This window comes from Mustela putorius, unplaced genomic scaffold (assembly GCF_011764305.1).
Source record: "Mustela putorius furo isolate JIRA1106 unplaced genomic scaffold, ASM1176430v1.1 tig00003850_pilon_pilon_pilon, whole genome shotgun sequence".
NCBI lineage: Eukaryota > Metazoa > Chordata > Mammalia > Carnivora > Mustelidae > Mustela > Mustela putorius.
The window spans coordinates 7,795,601-7,819,349 of record NW_025422002.1 but is presented as its reverse complement, the minus strand read 5'-3'; the positions used below and the strand labels follow the sequence as shown (position 1 = coordinate 7,819,349).

General features: G+C 37.2%; 1 protein-coding gene and 1 pseudogene across 2 annotated transcripts in view; one reads left to right on the top strand and one right to left on the bottom strand.

Annotated features, from left to right (window-relative positions):
• The window catches only part of GRM7 (glutamate metabotropic receptor 7), a 911,662-nt gene that overhangs the window by 540,334 nt on the left and 347,579 nt on the right, over window positions 1-23,749 (bottom strand). The window lies entirely within an intron of this gene.
• Window positions 20,196-21,456, top strand: LOC106005024 (annotated as a pseudogene).

Below are 23,749 nucleotides of genomic sequence, written 5' to 3'. Positions count from 1 at the left end.
TGAAAGACTGGCTTTGAACAAAGAAATAGTTTAAAAATAAAACTAATCCTAATTAACACTTGTGAAATGCAATGCAAATCTCAAGATCACACCAATAAATCTCAGATAAGATGGTGTGTAAAGGAAAACTGAGATTGAGCTAATCTCACTGCCTGCTGTATTAATTTTGCTGTTACCACCATGACAGACTCACAAATGTAGTGGTTTAAAACAATATGCATTTATTATATCACGGTTCTGTTAGTTAGGCGGGTGTTAGAAGGCTGGCGGGTTCAGTGCTTCTCTACTTTGAGTCTCACAGGCTGAAATCAATGTGTCAGCATGGCTGCACTCCTTTCTGAGGTGTCTGGGAGGGATTCTACTTGAAGCTCAATCAGGCTCTTGGCAGGATTCAGTTAAGGTCAAGGTCCTGTTTCCCTGCTGGTGTCAGGAGTCATTCTCAGCTTCTGGGGCTTCCTGTATTTCTTACAATCCTCTCCTTCATTTTCAAAACCAATCATATGGGATGTGTTTCCCCACTTGAAATCTCTTGCTTCATCTTCTCTCCTTCTTCCAAACTCATCTCTCTAATTCTTTTGCCTTCCTCCTCTACTTCTAGGGGCTCAGGTGATTACACAGGACCTGCTCTGATAATCTAGAATAATCTATTTTAATATTTTATGACATCTGCAAAATCTCTTTATAGCACTACATAGATTATTGCTTGATTGAATAACCAGGAGATGGGAATCTTTGAAATTCTTTGACTTTTTTGAAATTTTGCCTACCATACTTGGCAAAGGAAACATTCAGAAATACTGTCATATTGTTGGTGATGACTCATAAATACAACTTCAAATAAGATTATTTTTAAACTGAGAGTTAATTATTAGGGAATGTAAAAATAGGATGTATCTCCTCCAAGTCACTAAAGAGAAATGAGAAAAGAAAACTTAAGTAGCAAAATATATAAAGCAAAGAAAAGTGGAAGGAAGAAAAGAAGTAAAATAAAAGACTAGAAAGAAATAAATTTAAGAATTACATTAGTAAAAAAAATTACATTAATAAAAGCAAAATGTGAAAATAAATGCAAAAAAAAAGAGAAAAAAACAAAAAACCCTATAGACATATTAGGTGAAAATGTAGAAGATTGTTCATATAACCTGAGAATGGGAAGTCCTTATGATTATAAGATGTGGAATCTATGAAAGAAGAGATTGGCTAGGCCAATTAAATAAAAAATATTTCCAAACACCAAGAAGCAACAAAGTCAAAAAACAACAAAGCAGAAACTACTTGTTGCATGGCTTCTCTAAATCAAAGAAAAAGAACAACCCAATGGAAAAATAAGCACAAGATCTTGGGGCACCAGTGTCTGTCCCTGGCTCAAGTCATGATCCTGGGGTCCTGGGATGAAGGCCCACTTAGCAGAGACCCTGCTTCTCCCTCTCCTCCTTGCTTGTGCTCTTTCTTGCTCTCTGTCTTTCTCTCTCAAATAAATATATAAATAGACAAATAAAAGAAAAATAAGCAGATCTGGATTGAAAGTTGACAGAAAAACATACAAATATATATATATCTTTTTTTAAAAACTGAACCGGTTTCGATTATATCATAAGAAGGAAAAACAAAATTATCACACTGATGGATAATGACTGCATTTATCATGGTAAGCAGTAATGTACAGAACTGTTTAATCACTGGGTTGTATACCTGCAACTAATATAATACTGTGTGTTAACTACAGTTCAATAATAAATTTTAAAAAGGGAAAAAATACAATGAGATTTTATTTTATTTTATTTTATTTTAATTTTTTTTGAGATTTTATTATTTTTTTTAATTTTTTATTTTTTATAAACAAATATTTTTATCCCCAGGGGTACAGGTCTGTGAATCACCAGGTTTACACACTTCACAGCACTCACCAAAGCACATACCCTCCCCAGTGTCCATAGCCCCACCCCCTTCTCCCAACTCCCCTCCCCCCAGCAACCCTCAGTTTGTTTTGTGAGATTAAGAGTCACTTATGGTTTGTCTCCCTCCCAATCCCATCTTGTTTCATTGATTCTTCTCCTACCCACTTAAGCCCCCATGTTGCATCACCACTTCCTCATATCAGGGAGATCATATGATAGTTGTCTTTCTCTGCTTGACTTATTTCGCTAAGCATGATACGCTCTAGTTCCATCCATGTTGTCGCAAATGGCAAGATTTCATTTCTTTTGATGGCTGCATAGTATTCCATTGTGTATATATATTTTTAATCAGAGTAGCAACATAGAGAATCTCTGGTAAATATTTTGTAAAGGAAACTTCTCTTAAACTGCTAGTGGAAGTTTAGATGGATATAACCTCAATGTAGGGGAGATTGGGTAATGTCTCCCTTTTTTTTAAAAAACAACTTTAGAATCCTGGACTGACAGAAAAATTGTGAAGACAACTGCTGAGACCTCACACTTACTTTCCCCAGTTATTAGCATCTAGCATTACTATGGTACATTTGTCACAATTAATAAGCTAATGTTGATATAGTATTAAAATTCCTACATTATTAAGTTTTGGGGGTTTGTTTTTCCTAACGTCCCTTGTCTGTTCCAGAATCCATCTAGGTAACAATTTTACAGTTAGTTATCATGCCTCCTTAGGCTCCTCCTGGCTATGGCATTTTCTTAAAATTTTCCTTGTTTTTTATGACTTTGGAAAGTTTGAAGAGTACAGTCAGGTATTTTGTAGAATGTTCCTCAATTAAGATTTTTTTCTTGTTTTTCTCATGATTCATCTCAATCTGTGTTTTTGAGAGGAAGAGCTTGGAAGTAAATTGTCAGTCTCACCAAATCATATCAAGATTACATACTATCAGCATAAATTACTACTATCGATGTTTGCCTTGATCACCTGATTGATGTAGTGTTTGTCAGGTTTCTCCATTGCAAGTTACTCTCCCCCTTCCACAGTATACCTTTTGAAAGGAAATCACTCTAAGCAGCCCATATTTAAGGAATGGCAAATGATGTTCTATCTCCTTGAAAGTGGAGTATCTATAGAAATTATTTGCATTTCTTTCATATGGGGGCTTTGTCTATCCTTCTCATTTATTTATTTACTTACTTATTTAGTAACTTATTTATATCAGTATGGACTCATGGATATTTATTTTATACTTTAGGTTATTATCTGATACTATATTATTCTGTTGCTTCAAAACATTTTTAGCTTTGGCCATTATGAACTCTTAGTTGGTTCTTCGGTCACATTGATTTACTTTCATCATCATGGCTGGATTTTTTGTTGTTTTGTTTTGTTTTTGTTTTTGTTTTTAGTTCTCTACTTTCTAGAACTATAGGATTTCCAGAGTCATTTTTCTTGTTTCCTCTCCCAAATATGAAATCAACCATTTCTCTAAGAAGCCCTGATTCTTTTTACTGGGGAATAGAATAGAAGTCAAGATCTTGGTGCCGACCATACTTGTTGACACTAAGACATAATTGCTAACAGGCCCTCTCTGCTATCAGAGCAACAAAATATATGTGTACACTAACCCATGTATATATAAATATCTATCAATATTTCTATATGTGTATGTACATACCTACTGTAAACTAAATAGGAATTCATCCTGATGCCTCCATATCTAATCCATTACCACACAACATTATAGCCTCCTTCCACTGTTTACTATAACCTATCCTACCAGTTAAGACAGTGTCTTTGAAACAGAAAGATACATCCAACACTTTTAGTTATACAGACCAACTCATACAACTACAAAATGACATAAATACAAATACATTCATTTCAGCACAACTTAGAAGTCAAGATATGAAAATAATTAAACCATCAACTGATGACTGATTAAATAAATCTATTCCATAGGTGAATTTTATGTAGGTACTGTATAGTCTGACCGGAAAAGATCCCCAAGTGATAATTTTTAATAAATTAATAAATAAAAGAATGAGTGAATAAATGAATAAACGGATAAATGGGTAAAAGATGAATCACAGAAATGAAGAAAAAATCACTGAACATTATCAGAAAAATTTATTTATATGTAAGAGAAACCTTTTAACTAAGGAAGGAAATTCAAGAGCTGGAAAAAAAAAAATAAAGTTTCTCCTCAATCTGTGTGCAATAATTAATCTCAGAAGGATTAAACCTTTTCAGGGAAATTAAAAACTTATGTGACCATATTATGTTTAATGATCAATGTACAACACAATTTATAGAACTAATGCTAAAAATACCACATAATTAATAGCCTAGCATAAACACCATTAATTTAAGGACAAAAATTGCAAGTGTAATGTGAATAGAAAAAAGGTACTTTGAAAAACAATTTTAAATGTGTAATGCACATGACAAATCAGTAACTATAATATTCAAAGAAAGCTTACAGTTGATATGAAAAGACAACACAATAGAAATGAAGATAGAAAGTATGAATAGGCAACTAATAGAAGAGCTCATTTAAATGGTCATACATATTTGAAAAGATTCTCTACTTTCCAAAGTAATCAGGAAAATGCATTAAATTTACATGTGCCTCTATCCAGAAACCAAAATATTGATAATTTTTCTCTTAATCTTATATATATTATTTGATCTTTCCTCACAACAATTATGTATTACTTACCTAATCATACAAGCAAAGGTATTTTTATTTAAAAAAATAGAAATAGAATAAAATGTGGGAAGAGGCAATTCAAAGAAGAAAAATGAAGCAAACTAAAAATAAACATATAAAAATTTTTAATTTTACTAGAGAGCAAAGTATCATTAAATAAGGCAGTATCTTCAACCACCTAAGAAATTTCCAGTGATGAAAAATATTGATAATGCTGTACTATTTAGATTCTAAGTTGGTAAGGATTGTCTGTAGGGATTTGAAAATATTTATCAAATATTTAAAAGTACATTTTTTTAAAATTTTTTAATTTTTTAAAATATTCTGTTTATTTATTTATTTGAAAGAGAGGGAGAGAGAGAGCACAAGTAGGGTGGAAAGGCAGAGGGAGAGGGAGAAGCAGACTCCCCACGGAGCAAGAGCTCCACTCAGAGCTCTATCCTAGGATCCTAAGACCATGACCTGAGCCGAAGTCATATACATATACATATTTTTTAATTAACAACTGAACTGCTAGAAACTTATACTAAGGAAATAATCTGGGATTTCTGGGGGTTTGGCTGTAAAGTTGCTACCGTGTCAGTCACACCACCCGTTGTTATATGCTTACAACTATTCGTGTCCCTGTGAATTTATGAACAATAATTATCTCTTGAATTTAGTAATTTTAAAATATTTAAAATACTAAATATAAATATTGTCATAAAATATTTGTACCTTACAGATAATTTCTTACAGAAATTTTAAAGATTTCATAATGTGCATATATTTATTACTTTTCTAATTAGCATATATGTGTGTGTAGGTGAGAAAAACTCATAAAACATGTTCATAAAACATGAACAGTGGACCCTGGGTTATTATTTTCTCACAACTTTCTTTATTATTATTGAAATGTCTTTTAAATAAATAAAAAGTAATATGGGCTTAGTGATTTGTAATTTTTTTCTTCAGATTCTAGGACTGGATAATCATTACTATTTAAAAAGTCAATAGTAAGAATCTGAACCAGAGTGGAAAAATCAATTGTAGGTAATAAAGCTGAAGAAGACAGCCAGGAACCCACAGGGAAACAATAACAGCTCTACAGTTTGCCAGTTGAGTGGGAATTAGGTCAGTCAGCACACAGTTAAGTCGATCTGCCATTGGAGCAAAATTATAATTTGCTTGAATCCCATTATCAGGGTCACTGGTGGCCCATTTGTAATTCACTTGTAGTTCATCACATCCTTTCTCAATCTGGCCATCATAATCCCTCATTCCTCCCTCAAATTAGCTGCCTTCTGTTATGAAAGACATTTTGTCGTTTTGTTTATTTTCTCCTTTCTTTCGATTTCAGCAACAGTTAAGCCGACCTCAGAGGTACACCAGTTTGCCTAAAGATAGGAACCACTTTCTCAAGATGCAAAAACCAAATGATGTGATTATATAAATTACTAGAAATCTTTCCATTTGGCTGGTTACAGAGATGCCTGAATCAAATACCAAAGACAGATACTTGCACTTACACAAATACCCTAAAATCTGTTGATGTAGCAAAGTTTAATATTGGCATATCCAACACTGTCTATAAAGCTGTCAGTTGGGTCACTTGTGTCTCTAATGAGAGCAAACCAGCAGAGAGGACAACACACACAAAACCAACCAAACCTTAAACATTCTTCAGATGTGCCCTTTCAACCTGAGATATAAAAATATTTCCTAGCAAATTTCTGCAGTAATAGAGAATAGATTTTTTCAGGAATTTTTAAAATTAGATTTATTTATTCATTTGAGTGGGGAGGAGCTGGGAGAATAAGAGAGTCTTAAGCAGACTCTACACTGAGCGCTGAGCATGGAGTCCACTGAGGTTCTCAGTTTCATGACCCTGAGATCAGGACCTGAACCAAAATCAAGAGTTGGAAGTTTAACCCACAGCACCACCCAGGCACATCTATTTCAGGTATTCTTAGGAAAGCAGGGGCACTGATATCACTAATCTACATATATAAGAATGTAGGCACAAAAGATTTATTATTTTCCAATTTTGAATAAGCATCTTAAAGCAATCTCCAATCATTATATATTATGTAGAAGAGAGACAATCTCCTCTTTTTACAGGGTTGGTAAAGATGGTATTATAATATTCTGTCATCAATTTTAGTGTGTAATTTTATTATTCTAAGGGAATAAAAATTATAATATATTACATATTCTGCACTCAAAGCCTATCACAGACATGTTACATGCACACACACACACACACACATTTAATTGTTTCCTATTAATTAGCCATCAAGTATTCTCTATTACATTATCACAGGATAATAATGCAAAGACATGTTTTCTATAGAAAATTCACTCTTTGCTCTTCTCAGCTTCTAAATTATAAGAGTATAGGGATATGTCTACCTCTTTAATCAGGTATATTCCTTTGAAGATAAAGGACTAGCAGAAAGAGGTAAGTTTCCAAGGCATTTCTAAAATCCTTTGGAAATAAAACAGAATCAGACCTGGGAAAACATTCACCTTATTATTTTAAAAATATTAGAAAATTTTAAAACCTTTATGTAGGGGTGCCTAGGTGGCTCAGTGGGTTAAAGCCTCTGCCCTCGGCTCAGGTCATGATCCCAGAGTTCTGGGATCGAGCCCCACATCAGGCTCTCTGCTGAGCAGGGAGCCTGCTTCCTCCTCTCTCTGATTGCCTCTCTGTCTACTTGTAATCTCTGTCTGTCAAATAAATAAATAAAATCTTTTAAAAAAATATAAAAACCTTTATGTAGAGCTAGGGCTAACTGTCTTTTAAAATGGTGAATATTTGACCATTTGTATTCCTGTCCTCTGACATGGGATATCATTGCCAGGAGGGTTTCAAAGAGAAAGAGTTGGACAGGGATCACCAGCGAGACTCCAAGCATTCTCTCATTTGGAAAGCTGATCTTTGTCTAATTTTCCAAAAGCTGTGTTAAGGATAGTGACTCAGAAAAACGCATAATGTCCAGTTCTTCAAAACTTCATTCACAAGACGCTGGTCTAGCCTTTAAGGTTTATAACACACCTTCACACATATTTAACTTTCTAAATGCACATTACTAAACCTCTGAGGGTAGAAAAGAAATAACACTTCAAACACTGAAGGAGACTGAGGCACACGGATAAGTTCAGGGGTTTGCCCAAACTCATGAAGTAAGCATCACAATCAGAACACAGATTTCACTTTGGATTCCAAAACCTTTGTTCTTTCCAATAGGTGAAACAATTTTGAATGCTCAGAAACACTAAATTACAAGGGGTTGTAATCAGAGTTTCAGAGGATAAAGCTTAGGGAAATGTATTCTTCAGCAAACCCACCAAGTGATGCATGTATGCTACCAAGTACTTTACCATTTTGTTAAATAATTTGCCCATTTTTATGGAGGTCACTTTTTAAAGGTTGTAACAAATCCATAGTTTCATGAAACACAGAGGATACATTTTCTCACTATGAAAGAGGTTTAAATGGGAGACATATCATTATTCACAAATCGGCTTTCAGGTCTTTCTAAACACTAACCTCAGAAAAATCCTAGAGTGCATCAGGAATTCAATGTTTCAACCTGGGTAACCTTCCTAGGAAAAGTCTGTAGATGGCTGAATAATAATGCCAAGAAAATAACAACAAGAGCAACAACAAAATCAAAGCCAAGATGATTTTTTCCAGTAACTAGCAAATCATACTTTTTTTTTTTTTCCCTGTATGTATTTTTCAAAACTGGCAGGGTTTCCTTTCCTTCTAGTCCACCTCAGGAAGATTTATGAGATCTTTGAAATCTGGCTGAAGATGAAATATTTGGGGGATAATTAAATATTTAGAGGTATGAAGTTTGAAGTTCAAGTATTTGTCTATGTGTGTAGAATAGTCTGTTACTTGTTTCATTCTACAAACATTTATATGCCAGGCAAGAAGTCACTAGAGATACAAAGAAAAATGTCCCATTACTGTATCCTCCAGAAATCCACAACATGGGGGAAAGACCTAAGACAATACAACAGAATGACCTGCAAGAGATGAGGTCATAAGAGCCAAGGCTTTATTTTGTTTGCTGCTCATTCTTCTCTAGGGTCTGGAATATCACCTGGGACAGACAGCAGCACAATAATTATCTGCTGAATTAAGAATCTGAAAAACAATGTTTTTTAATCCAATTATCAGATAGTTACTAAAAATGACTTTCTTACTTTCCTTTAGGCATATATTTGTGACCTCTATATTTATTGTACTGCCCCAGAAAAGACCTTCAGAATCTTCATTTAAATAGTTGCTGATGCTTTCAGTTATAAGTTTTCATCCTCAAGAATCATCACTGAGTACAGTTTCTTTTCCTCCTCTTCTGTCAATTAGCTAGGACAGACTCTATGGTCATCCCAAACTAACTTTGAATGATATTTTGCAGGTGAATATAATATCTTCAAATAGTGCCTTTTGTATAAAATATGGAATTGAGACACCACCCAGTAATGAGAAACTTAGTAAAGAATCAAATATAAGGGATGCCTGGGTCAGTTAAGCATCTCCACTGGGCTCAGGTCATGAACCCAGGGTCCTGGGATTGAGCCCCATATTGGGGATTCCCAGCCCTGCACTGGGCTCCCTGCTCCACAGGGCCTACTGCCCACCCCCACATCCCCCCCCAGCCTGCTGCTCCCTTGTATTCATTCTCTCTCTTTCAAATAAATAAATAAAATCTATAAAGAAGGAATCAAATATAAGGCTTTTTGTCCACATTTACTAGGAGATATTTTTATGAAATTATCCTTGTCCTACATGGCAAATATTGTGGTGAGCTGCCTGGGTACCCCTTGAGACCAAGTTCCTCATTCTGGCAGGTGCTGAGAGTGTTGGAAGGTGATGGCTTTCCTAAATCTGCCCCCGTCCAAACATTTATTTATGTACCTCCAGGCAGGACAACTCTAAGGGGCCATCCTAGCCCAGAGTCCACAGTGGGATCATTTGAGGTACTTGCTGTGGCTACATGGAAATTCAATGCCTTCTTTTGCCTTCCTGATCCCTCTACTCGCTCACAGGTGTTTCCAAGGGTTCTCCCCAGTAAAACTGCACATACATCTCTCATAACCTATATCTCAGATAACACAACTTTAGGAATCATCTATTACAGTATGTATGGCATTTGCATAAACTATGATCAACTTGTTTAACATCTGTGAGCTTCATTTTTATTTTATCTGCAACATGAAGATATGGCCCTGTGATCTCCAAAGGCCTTCCTACCTGTAATGTTGTATGCCTCCACTACCTGATAATGTTACTATGAGATAAATAAGTGGTAAATTCCATAGATGTTGGGAAAAAAGAAAAGCATAGTTATTGTCAATCTTTTAGAGCAGTATTTGGATAATACTGTTTAAAACCAATTTTCATATCAAGATCACAAAATACCTTATTTTTTCTCCTCTAGGAAAGAATAGTCTAAGAATTTTGTTCCTGGCTTGTTGAGCTGGTATCTAAAGGAGTCTTGTTGCCTTGAGCAGGGACTGATAGAACTAGGTAGTAATTATCTTACTTGGAGCTCCATGACATGAGGAATTAAACCTGCAAAAATGGAGAATCAGGATGGTGAAATCTAAGGCTTCCCAATAGTTAAGAGTTTTGTACCAAGTTTTTTGGTAATACAATAGTAGTCACAGCTATTATAAATTTTTCTAGCAGCCTCCTCAACCTGTATCTGTCCCCTCCCAAGCATCATTCACTGAACATACGTTACGTGTCAAATATTGTACTTACTCCTACTTAACATGAACAATAACTTGGCAAGTTTATTATCTTCTCCTTTTTAGCTGGTGATAAAAATGGAGTCAGAGGTCAGAGAGGTTGAGCCCCTAGCACACTGTTTCATGAGTAGTCACTGCCTGGCCTAGGATTTCAGTTGAATCTGTTGCCACAGCTTTCGCTCTTTCACTCTGGTACACTGTGCTCTGGAGGGAGAAGTTTCTAGGGCAAGGAAATACACCAAGAGACAAGTATGTACCAAAGCACAAAGACTGAGTTAATATGTGTCATGAAGGACCATAAATTGATTAACTTAAGGAAAAATGAGTAATCAAACATGGTATGATTGGTGTAGCCCAAGAAGTCTCTTTTAGAAAGTTTGGATTGGTTATACAATGAAGGCACTGGAAGATCTTCATTAGATAAAAGGCATATATCTTTGCAACAACACCTGCATGCTTGAGGAATGGAAACTCAACATGCAATATCTTGTCAGTGGCTGGCATCTACAAGATAAGTGATAAAAATCTGTTGAACTGTTGAAGGTATTACTTACAACTGAATCTCTTATTTTAAGTGCATAATCAGGCACCAAACATTCACTCAAATATTATTAGCTGGCTGATGAAAGAAGGCATGAACAAAAACATAAACAAAACTTTAGAATGTTCTTTTCTTGCTCCCACTCAGCTTTAGCCACATTGGTCCCCTCTGTTCTTTCAGCAGGAAATTATCTTTCTTAGAGATACCTTCCTCCATCTCTTCCTGCACACTTATGAGATCTGTTCTCCAGATAAATTTACAGTATTTTGAACATTAACTTCCTGATGTTGATCAAAGTTTGCAATTACATATTTGTGTAATTATGTCACTAACCTATAATCATTAATGTTCCATACATACTAGTATGGATCCATACTCTCTCTCTCTCTTATTGCATCTCTGGAAATTACCATAATGCTTGACACATAGCTGACAATAGGTATTTGATAGGTGGATGGATGGATGAATGGATGAATGGATGGCTAAATACTTAGTGAATGCAAAAAAAGAGAGAAAGAGATGGAAACTGAAAGGAGAGAAAGAAAGAGAGGGAAATCAAGGAAAATAATTAGATATTTCCATTTTTCTAACATTTAGTGGAAATGAACAAGTAGAAGATCTAAATCCCAGTGGGGGTGGGGAACCACAAAAACAGAAACAAACAAACAAACAAACAAAAAAACCCAAGGAAACAATAGAAGAGGAGTCGGGGAAGCTATGCTACATTTAGAAGAGGTGGATTAATTCCATGGTTTAACATAAGAACAAGGTATTTAACTGGAAATTGTATAGAATTTTAAGTTTGGTGAGGTCAAGACTTCGAAGGTAGTTTAGGATGGGATATGCAGGCCTGTTAACAGTTGATCCTATTTAAGGAAAGTGTTGAGCCTGAGGAAGTAACATTTGTTCATTGGGAGAGGAGTGCCACCCAACAAAAGAGAAACCAGCCAAAAAGTGGTCCAGGGCCAGCAGTGGGACTGAAAATTCTGAGTCGTGGAAGTCAAGAGTGGGCAAGTTTTAATATAAGCAGCCACCATTGGTGATGTCAAATGCAGCAGAGAGTTCAGGGAAGAAAGGTAGTCCCTTATGTTCCTCATTAATAATCTGTGCTATTAAATCCAATGTGAAGTATGAAATACAAATGAATTTCTGCTAATACCTGCCTTCTATAGATATTCCTAGTTGACATGCACAATAATGTTTTTTCTCCTTTGGGTGCCATTTTTTCTTCTGGAAGCGCAGAAGGAATACTGGGAATTTATTGGCTTCTTCTATAAGTTTATGTAAAAATTAATCTCCCAAATAGATTCTACCTATTGAAACTGAATAGACGATGGGTTTACCTTATTCTACCCGGCAAGAACTAGAGCAAGGCTTTGCCAATTAGGGTTTCAAGGCTACACAGCTCTCACTCAGGAACCCGAGATGACCATGATCCAAATCCAGTTTTTCTCAATGTCTGGTTCTCTTCCTACCTGAAACAGATTCCCAGGGGGACTAGGCCTTACCTGTAAGGCATCTGATTTAGAAGTCCAAAAGGGAGCTTCTACAATTGTAACAAGCACCTGGTACTCTGGATGCATACCACAGTTTGCAAAACTACATCGGAGTTTATGCAGAATCCATCTTCGTGCATTTGCCTTTTAGAAAATGTGGTCAAGTTATACATACATTTTAAAGGTACAATGCTTTAATCTAAGGTGAAGTAGAAAATTCTACTTTTTTTTTTTCGTACTCATGATAAATACCATCATGTGAAAAAGCCTGACAACTTCAGTAATAAACACAATAATACTTACCTTGTGGCTTTTTTTTTTTTTTTTTTTTTTTTTTTAATTTGTGGAGTTGCCTTTTCACTTGGGGATAAAACTGGTGGATATCACTTCACATGATTTAGTACCACCAGGGAGAAGAAACTTCTCCATTTAATAACCGAGTGGTTTCCATTTCTAGTATTGTGTAGCCTCCTTGTTATTTATTACTTAAACAGTTATTCATCACACCAATCCCTCCTCTGGAAGTAACATTATTTCAAATTTTATAAGAGACAAACAGGACACTGTAATTCCTCAAAAACCCAATACACAATATGTACATAATCGTCCCTACTGCTGTGTCATTTTGTGTTTTCACATACTATACCTAGAGCACGTGAGCAGAGGGCAGGTCATGGAGGTCTTTCTTGGTGAACACTGTCCTCAGTTTCCACTTTGATACTGAGGTATTCATTTTATTTCCTTCACAACCTTTCTTGAATATTACCTTTATCGTGCAGACAGCAAGATCTTAAATTAGAAGGAAACTTCCATTAAAATCCCATCTGTGGTGCTTCCAGCATTTCTGTTCTTGACTTGATTGTTAAAAACACATTCTTTCCCTAACACCTTGTCCTATGCTTCCACATCCCTGCACTCTCTAGAGTTTATCAGTTAAAAAAATAATAATAATAAGGTTCTACTTTCAGGATAACAAATCCTCCAAAGATATGCAAACCTCATTCATATGCTGAATGGGATGCTAAGGTTTTATAAGGAAGTACTGGGAACCTTTCTTCCACGCATTTCTAATGTCTGTGAAGCCACTGCAGCTAATAGATGAGAACTGAATAAATCCTCCATTTGTTTAAGCTGATAATACTTTTGCCAGCTCGGTGCAGCAAAAGCTCGGTGTGAAGTTCCTTAGCTAGGATTCCTTGACTCAGCACCCAAGCCACTTCCAATTACCTTGAAGAATGTGGCAATAGTTGAATGCAAAGAGGTATTTTATGTGATCAGACTGTGAACAGCTGATGAAGATTAGGCTCCTAAGTAGACCGGAAGGAAACACTTAATTATCATGCTTAAAGTATCCTCTCTACAAGGATGCTAATGAGTTAGTACGAGTTGTGAGTCCATCTTACTTAAAAGTTTTACTGTCTGGGTTTTTTCACTTCCCATCTCCACTCCTCTGCCCTTTGTTCCTAAGAGGTAAGACACAGATCTCCCCTGCCAAGTTCAAATCATTGGTCCTCTATACTCCTGTAAAAAATAAACAGAAAAATTATGTTTCCAGGCCCATGTCTGCCAGCTGCACCTTCCTCTACTCTTACGACCTCATTTCCTGGCCCACAGTACTGTTCTCAACACCTTGCTTCAGGGTCACACTTTTCTTTAATTTTACCCTCTACCTCTTAGATGACTTCCATGGGCCTTTGAACTCCATTCTCAACAGAAAGTTCCTCAGTTGCCTTTGTTTCCCCTGTACATTCCACATTACCTCTACCTGTCACAGGACAGTGCCTACGTAGCTCTTGACACTTTTCTGAAATGCACCATCTTTTAAAGCTTTTAATCAACTGCCTGGCCCTCTGGCATGACCCCCAGTGCTTCTAGCTCTCACACTCCCTCACTCAAGAGCACACTGTTTCTGGAGATTTCACCTCCCTATTACCTCTCCCTCGATGGGGCCCCTCCTCTCATGTCTTTATTCCTTTATCTTGCCAACTTAGATCCTTCCCTCAATTCATTTAGTCATTCAACTAATTCTTGATTTCCTACTATTTGCATTACTTATCCCTGAGAATATAGCAGTAAATAGCAAAGACAAGATACCTGACCTTGTGCAAGGTACATCCGACCATGCTCCTGCTGAAGCTTGAATCACTTCATTTTATATCTATCACATCTTCCTGGAATAATTCTGTCCAGAATCGTGTTAAATATTTATCATCTCTGCTTTTACACCCAGATTCCCAGGTGCTGCTAACAAAGACAAATTGCAGAGCTCTAGGAAGTGATGCCACAAATTTGATTAAGCAAAATAAAAATGTGTTTTATAAATCAGAATATATTTGTGATCACCCTCATTCTGAATCCCTTGCAGAACCCAGTATAGTCCTGTGATAATAAAAACAATGGCCACTAGTGTTTATTGTACTAGGTGCTATGTAAAAAATGCACCCCATTAAAAAGGCTCCCTCCTGTCTCTGCACCTCTGTCACCTTGCACCAGGCCCAACACATAGAATCCATGAAGGTAAATTTGGCAAATAAATCTATATCTTACAGATGAGAAAACGGAGGCTGAAAGCAGCTCAGTTACTTGCCCAAGGTCATACAGTAGCAAGTACAAGCCAGCACTGCCAACGTGAGAACTACAGCCCCAGCACCCTGCAGCCCTAGTCTATCACGCTGAATGGACACTGCTTATGTCATGTCATCACCACTAAGGAAGGCATTAAACCTAGTGAGGGCTCGGGCTGTGTCTGCTTTGCTCTCTCTTCTTTGCTCTTTTCCTTGCCATTTGAAAAAGACAAAAAAAAAAGAAGAGAATGAATGAATGAATCTTTAGAGCGAGAGATCAGATGGGGAGCGGGGTGAAATATTTATCTTCTCTCACCGTGAGGCGTAACTGTGGCTGAATATGTTGTTGTCAAAAGTACTCATGCCTTTCCAAAGTGCCTTCTCGATTTCTCTTGCTGTAGTTGGGTTTAAGGCAGCTGTACTAAATATAGAAGGCCCAGGATCTCTAAATGACCTATTTAATAACATTTCTCTCTTGTGCTCCAGACATTTCCTTAAAAAAGAAATGGGTTTGAGTAAATAAATCCCATTTTCATGGTAATAATTGCAGAGGCATCTGAAAGATAAAATGGGCCATTTTCATCATGTTTGTGAACAGATATAGCAGAGCCAGGATGATTTGTAAAAGATAGCAACATGTTCTGAAATATATGCTAGGAGTGTCTTAAAAATGTTAAATATCTATAGTAATTCTACTGTTTCCTATTACAAATTTTAATATCTTACACATTTAGTGTCCAAAGCTGAAAACAAGGAGAGGAGATCCTCGATTTGACATAGAAACCTCCACTTATGGAGACACTACTATAAAGAGTTGCTTCTACAGCTGAAGTGTTAGGATAGTTTATCAGTTTATCTAGATTTCTGTTGTGGCTGAGAATATGTATGCAGAGGAGAGAGGATGATGGGCAGGATATAGAAAATGAGCCTGCAGACGGGAAGGCAGCCCCATGAGAGAAGATGGCATTAAATGACATCTTCATATTCCAGAGCCGTGGTCGGCTGGCTAAGAAGACTGTACAGTAGAGTCACCAAATGTATAAGCTCAGTCCTAGACCAATTCAGTAAGTATCTCTTGGAGTAGGATGGAAGCATCAGAACACTTTCAAATTCCCAAGGTAATTGCAAAGTCCAACCAAGCTTGAGAAATGCTCTACTGGTATTTCTGGAAGACACAGCTGTTTGGAATCGGAGGTCACAGCAGCTCATCTGAGCAAGGCCAAGTGTGTGCCTTCATGCTCTGTATGCTCCCCAGCAAACCTTCTCTTCCTTTGCATTTTCCCTTATTTCTCTTTCAGGATACATTTAATTTCTCATACTAACTTTCTTCATTGCTGTTACCTTCTCTCCATCCAAAAAGTCCATACAAAATTACTTTTAGCCAAAACCCCGACTTCATTTTTTCATGTATATATTTTGTCTATATTTTTAACCTCAAACCTTCCCTGGTGCTCCTTCCACTCCAGCATCCCCCAGCACCTGCGTTCCAGGATCTATCACAAAGCCAGCTGTTTGGAAGTGAGCATCCAGGAGAGCACTTCTAATGATAAAAGAAGGCTGAAATGGCTTCAGATTTTCTTTACATCACCTGTTATTTAAACCAATTAGAGTCACGCTATCACAAGCAGGGCCCTGCAAGATACCAACACCTCTGAATTTTCTCAGATGCTATCTCTCCTTTTGCTTTTCTTGCCAAGGTTTAGCAGATATATAGATAGACTCCTGTCTTGCACCTCAGAAACAACAGGGTTATTTTTGCTTTGTCCAAGATGATTTGATGTAGCCATTATTAGCACTGTTATACATCTCAGAGAATACAGAAGGTTGGCTTTGTGAGATCACGGACCTTGCTTTATTAAATTTGAGTTTTATTAAATATATAATACTTGGTATCTTTTATAGTAAAAATTTTTAACTGTGAGCAAGAAAACACATTTGCTATAATTTAGTTGTGCAATAAATTGGCTGGCTTAATTTAATGATCAATTATTAATGAATTAGTAACAGATAAATAAATTCCATAGATTATCCCTAAGCTTCCTTTTAGCTAATAACGATAGCTTCTTCTTCCACTGAACATTTAATAGGAGCTGCTAACAAGTTGCAAAATTAGCAGATTTAAGTTTCATTACCTTTTTATTTCCCTATCTGCCTTCTAATGAGAGATCTAATAAGCAAAGAAGTGGCCAGGAGAAGGCAGTGAAAAAGAGAGAAAGAAAATAAAAGCAAAAGGACTGAGACACATAGAACTAAATGTACGTTATTACCTACTCCCTACTTAAGAGTCTCTTCTCTTTAAGACTTTGGTGTATGTCCGCGTTAGAGCTACAGCACTAATACAATGTCATGAACAAAGACAATCATGTCCAATACACTGACGTACCTTAGGTAAACTCAAGAACGATTAAAAGACACACAGCACAATTCTATTCATTCCTATTTTATTTAGCCAGGGTGTTTGAGTAAACGTCAAAGGTAAGGCTCTTCAAACAACTCTTTCATCAATTTGGTGCAAATGAGCAGATTATCAACATACTTTTTTTTTTTTTTTTTTTAAGAATCATCATCTTTTTTTTTTTTTAAAGATTTTATTTATTTATTTGACAGAGACCACAAGCAGGCAGAGAGGCAGAGACAGGGGGGGAAACAGGCTCCCTGCTGAGCAGAGAGACTGATATGGGGCTTGATCCCAGGACCCTGAGATCATGACCTGAGCCGAAGGCAGAGGCTTAACCCACTGAGCCACCCAGGCGCCCCTAGAATCATCTTCTTGGGCAGTTTATCATAGCATGTGAAAATTACTATTATCACTCCAAACTCATATCTTGCTATTGCCTTTCCTACCTCTACATGATGGGTCACCATACTCACATAATAAACCTGCTACTGTTCTGAATGACTGTTGTATTTCCAAATATCGAACCCATCTTCAAATAAATTTGAACCCCTCTCACAGAATATTAAAATCAATAAGTCTTGCTATTGGAAAGCAATTTTGAAAGGAAACATGATGTAAGACAATTAAGTAAAAATAGCATGGCTTGACAATTTTGCTTTGTGTGTGATTCTGGGTGAATTATGCGCCTCTGAACCAAGGACAGCCCTGAAAGGCAAACCTTCCATTTCCTGATGCCACCAGGGGTATGTGTTACTTGGTTGACTGAGCTATGGAGTTGAAATGAACAACTTCACAGTACTAGTTAAAGTTCTTTCCAAATTATTAATTCAAAGTTATAAGAAAATGGTGACACTAAGTCTAATGCATATCCATAATGCAAGAGTCCCCAGATCTTCAGCTTCTTTGAAATTATTATTATTATTTAAAAATATGTTTCTGAACAAACCAATTCATCACATTCAGAAAAACACTGATGTAAACTTATAAAGGCGTAACATGATGTTTGGGAAAAGCTATCTTACATTGTAAAAAAATAAATAAATAAGAGTAAAAAACACATTTGGGAGTCTAGGACCTTAGTCCTCCTAAGAATAGGATTCAATTTGAATGTAAAAAACATAGTCACTTTTCCACACTACTATCTTTTTTCCATACTTAATTTTAGAGCTAATGCTTAAATAAGTCACCCAGAAAGCAAGATGATTATTAATTATTTACTTATTTGGAGCCAAACCATTTTAATCTTCACCGAATTACTTATTTACAAATGAAAAACAGTTCAGAAATCCCCCAATATTGACCTAGAACATAAATTGCATGTTTTTTCCTCTTACAAAGCTATTTTTAATATGAGCAATTATTAATGTATTCATTTCCAAATGGAGGGAAAAAACACTGCTCTACAATTAATGTAGTGTTGGGTCCAGTATTTTTCCACTTCTGTTAAAAAGCAATAGACTGTCCAGCACTCACAATGGAGAAGAAGTGAGGATGTGACATTCAGTGCAATCAAGAACACTTCTAGCACCAGAACAAGACCTTCTTCCTATCTCTATGGTGGTTCTTTGCCCACCCAGCATCCATTTCTCAGTGTTTTCCTTCTTTATTATGAGGTAGTCCATGTGCTTCAAGGAGAGCTGATCTAACCTCCAGACCTCATTAGGTTCAAGGGACTCTTTTACCCTTGTCACTGATGAACTCAATAATGCAGGACTAAATCACTCACTTTCATGAAACATTCTTGGCTAAAGGGATTGGTGAAATAATTGGCAGGTAACCCATTATTGTCCAGTAAAACATAATTAATTATTGCTTAGGCCACTGAAAAAGAGATCTCTTTGCTTCTATTAGAGAACCACTGGAAGAATCATCAATCCTTCTCTGAACTTCAAATACTACATGAGGCTTCAACATGCCCCAGCCATGCCCTCCTGTCTGAAGATGAAGCTGCCACAGCAGGGAGTGGTGGCTGATTCAGGGAAACAGGGCAGGAGTCCTCAGCAAACGAGGTCTGACTTCTGTCCTACACCTGAACTTTTTCCTCTAAGTGCAAAATACATGTTCTGTCTTCTGTTAGTTTGAATTTTCTTCCTTCCTATTATATATAACCCCAAATACTTTTTTTTGACATGTCCAAAAATGTTTTTTATAGGACTCTTCCTAATACACAAATAGTGGAAAACAACCCAAATGTTCACAAACTGTAGAATAGGTAAACTGTAATATTCAAATGGAATATTGTACAGCAATAAAACAGAACAAAGTATTGCAACAGGTATAATTCTCACAGACATAACCTGGAGTTAAAGAGGCCAGATATAATGGAGTCCACTTCCTGTGATTCCATTTATATTAAGCCAAAACCAGACGAACTAATCCATGTTGGTAGAAGTTTGCAGAACAGTGGTTCCCTATAACCCAAAACACTTTGATCTATTCTTCGATCATAATCACAAACTCTTCATGTATTATATCCCAGCTTTCTCCACACATTAAAATGCCTATCCCCTTACAACTGCCTTCTAACAATTTAATTTCCTTTTTCTCAGTAAGTCTTTCCTGCTTTACCTGGAATCAATCTAATTTCAAATATCTAAATTTACCGGGGAAGGGAAGAGGCATTGGGGCATGGATATGAACACACATAAGTATTTATTTTCTATGCATCCCAGGAGAAAATATGTTTATATACTACATGATGCCTAACATACTCAGAAGTTTCATAATTTAAAAAATAGTCTGGACTCAAAAAAACCTAACAACAACAAAAATACCTCACGATAAGAATTAGTTATCATGGTATCAGTGGCCTTCTAAACTACTGTACCTCAACATCTAGATTATGGTAAATGTAGAAGCTCACACTGTCCGAGGCATTACCCAAAAAAGCAGTCTCTTAAACTGGAGATTTTGGACTCAGAAGGTCTGGGATGCACTTAAGATAGCCAAGTATATCTTTGAGAAAGTTGAGAACCAGGAGTGGTATTTTTTGAAGGAGCAAAAGAAATGTTGTGCGCTTGCTATTGTTTTAAGAATACTTTGTATACTTTTCCAGGACCCCAGCTTGGGGACTGGGCTCCCCATGGTGGACATCGGGTTCGGACTTAGCCTTCTCGCCCTCACTGGGGGTGAAGGCAATGGGCCAGGAGGGCTGGAGCCTTGCTGGGTTTCCAAGGCCCTCCTGATAGTCAGGAATCAGACAGGTGTGGGGGATTCACCCGTGCCCCCCCCCCCATAGGAGTACTGGGGTGGGATTTTATACTGTGAACCTCAGGTTAAAATGGGGATAGTGCCCCAAGATGGCCTTGAGACCTGGGAGCACAAAAGCAACTTCGAGGGGTCCTCCCCCGACCCTGTACTATCCCACTAGAGGCTGTGAAGCTCTCAAGGAGAAGTTGGAGAAAATCCCTGGGGAGTCCCAGAACATCAAAGTTCTACAGAAAGACCTGCAACAATTTGCCAAACTCCTGAAGCAGAAGAGGATCACCCTGGAATATACTCAGGCCAATGCAGGGCACATGGTGAGGGTTATCTTCTGGAAGGTGTTCAGCCAAACGACCATCTGCTATTTTGAGGCTCTGCAGCTCAGTTTCAAGAACATGTGTAAGCTGCGGCCCCTGCTGCAGAAGTGGGTGGAGGAAGCTGACAAAGATGAAAATCTTCAGGAGATATGCAAAACAAAGACCCTCGTGCAGGCCCAAAAGAGAAAGTGAGTAAGTCGGGAGAACTGAGCAAGAACATGTGCTTGCAGTGCCTGAAACCTGCCCTACAGCCAATCAGCGACATGGCTCCACAGCTCAGGTGTCAGAAGGATGTGGTTCAAGCATGATTCTGCAATCATCTCCAGAAAGGCAAAGTATTAAGTGGTGAGTATTCACAAGGAGAGATTTTGAAGCTGCTGGGTCCCCTTTCTCAGGGTCACCAGTATACCTTCTTCTGGCACCAAGACCCCATTTTGGTGGTCCAGGGTATGGAGGCCTTACTAGGCTGTACCCTCGGTCCCTTTCCTGGAGGGTGAAGCCTTTCCCTCTGCGTCTTGTACCACTCTGGGGTCTCCCATGCATTCAAACCAAGGTGCTAGTCCTTCCCAGGAAATAGGGTAGGGGTGGGGCGTTGCAGAGGAAAGGGGAGAGCTAAGGAAGGAGAACCTGGGATTCAAACCAGGCTTTGGGATTAAATTCTTCATTCCTGAAGAAAGGATTTGGGAACACAAAGGGTGTGGGGGCAGGGAGTCTGGGGGAACACTTTAGAAGGAAGATGAAGTTCAAGGATGTTCTTGTTTTTAATCCCTGCATCACTCATCACTTGTTCTTAAAGAAATCTGTGACAAAGTAGGTGGGGGAATGTATACTGGACTTAGGAGTAGAAAATTGAGTAATGGTGATAGCAAAAGGCTACTTGAAACTTTACCTGAAAGCAGGTATTTAATGAAAGAAGATGACATAAATGGGGAAAACACTTCCCACATATATCTTAGAACAGAGAACAAGACAATCCTGAGAATTACATTTGATTTAAGGCAACATGACTACAAACTTTCTCAGTTAAACACGCCAACAAGCCAAAAGACACTACTAGGGAACACAGAGCTCCAAAAGCAACAGATCTTAGTAGGAAGTTAAGATAAATACATTAAAGTTTCAAGAGGGTTTAAAGAAAATAGCTGGTAATATAATTAGTAGTAGAATATTGTACAAACTTCAGCCATGTTGAGGCAGCACATAATCTAATCTTGTCCCCAAATTATTTTACCTATTATAGAGAGATCATTCCATTTTAATTATTGCTTTACATAAGAAGTGTTCTTTTTAAAAAATTGTATTTAATACAGATTCTTATATCCTGCCTCTTAATCATCTAACAGTTAACCTATGAGACAATGTAAAACTTGGGCTTTGATATTAATTAGTTATATGATCTTGGGCAAAATATCTTAATTTTGGTATGCCTCAATTTCCCCATCTAACCATTGAGAATAATAGTTCCTTCTTATGAAGAGATTATCTGTCTATTACATTAGATACATAAGAGATTATCTGGTGTATTACATTAGATAGCTTTTGCTAAGTATTTACGTAATGTCGAATACATGGCAAAAATCCAAGAAAGTTTAACTGTGGCCATTACTATTGATGTTTTCTCTTTAAGTTGACAGCAGCATACAACTTGCAGCTGCTACAGAGAAGGAAAGTGCAGGGACTCACAAGGAATTGGGAAACTAGGGCGACTGGGTGGCTCAGTGGGTTAAGCCACTGCCTTCGGCTCAGGTCATGATCTCAGGGTCCTGGAATCGAGTCCCGCATTGAGCTCTCTGCTCAGCGGGGAGCCTGCTTCCCCCTCCCTCTCTCTCTGCCTGCCTCTCCATCTACTTGTGATTTCTCTCTGTCAAATAAATAAATAAAATCTTTATAAAAAAAATTGGGAAACTATACAAGAAGAAAGCACCCTTTCTAAAACTGTACTTCCAGTTCTAGTATATAATCCATGGCAGCCTTCATAAGCAGAAAAATCGTCTCTACTTTTTCAATGTTATTTGGTATTTCAAAATAAATTAAAAATGGGAATCAGAAGCAAATCAAACCAATTATAAAATTAAATGTGTTTTTCCGTGATTTGCCCAGGCCCCTCCCATAAACACTAGATATTCTAATATGTTCCCCTAGGACAGTGTTTCATAAGCCATGGTCCTATACCACTAATATTAGAATCACCCCAGGTGAGGCAACTTATTAAAATGCAAATTATTTGGTTCCAAGCCCAGAATGAAGGAAGAAATGTAGTGGTGAGTGGGGAGAGGTTCTGAGAACCTTCAATTTTTGCAGTCGCCTGAGGTAAATTTTTATGTACACTTAGATGTGCAAAATAATAATCTAGGGCATTGGTTCTCAAGTGTGATTCAGACTACTAGCATTAGCGTCATCTAGGAACTTGAGGAATATACAAAATCTCAGGCCACACCCTAGACCTGCAGAATCAAACCTGGGCATGTGCCTTCTAGGTTATTCTGATACACGTAAAAGTTTGAGAACTACTGCTTAAGAGTCTGCTAATCAAAGTGTGGTTCAAGAAGCAATGCTTAGGCATCACCTAGGAGCTTGTTAGAAGTCAGAAATTTGGGACTGCAATACCATCAGGTTTGTTCTTTCCCAAGATTGCTTTAGTTATTTGGGGCTTCATCCCAGTCCACATAAACCTGATTTAAAATTTTTAAACAATGGCCAGATTATTTCTATGCACATTAAAATCTGAGAAATTCTGGGCTAGGTCAGTGTTTTTCAAACTTCCATGAAAGCAAAAATATAACTTTCTAAGCTCCTTCCCTAGAGATTCTGACTTTGAGGGTCCAGAATGATTTTAAGATTTTATATACATGAACATGAATCCTAGGTAATTAAT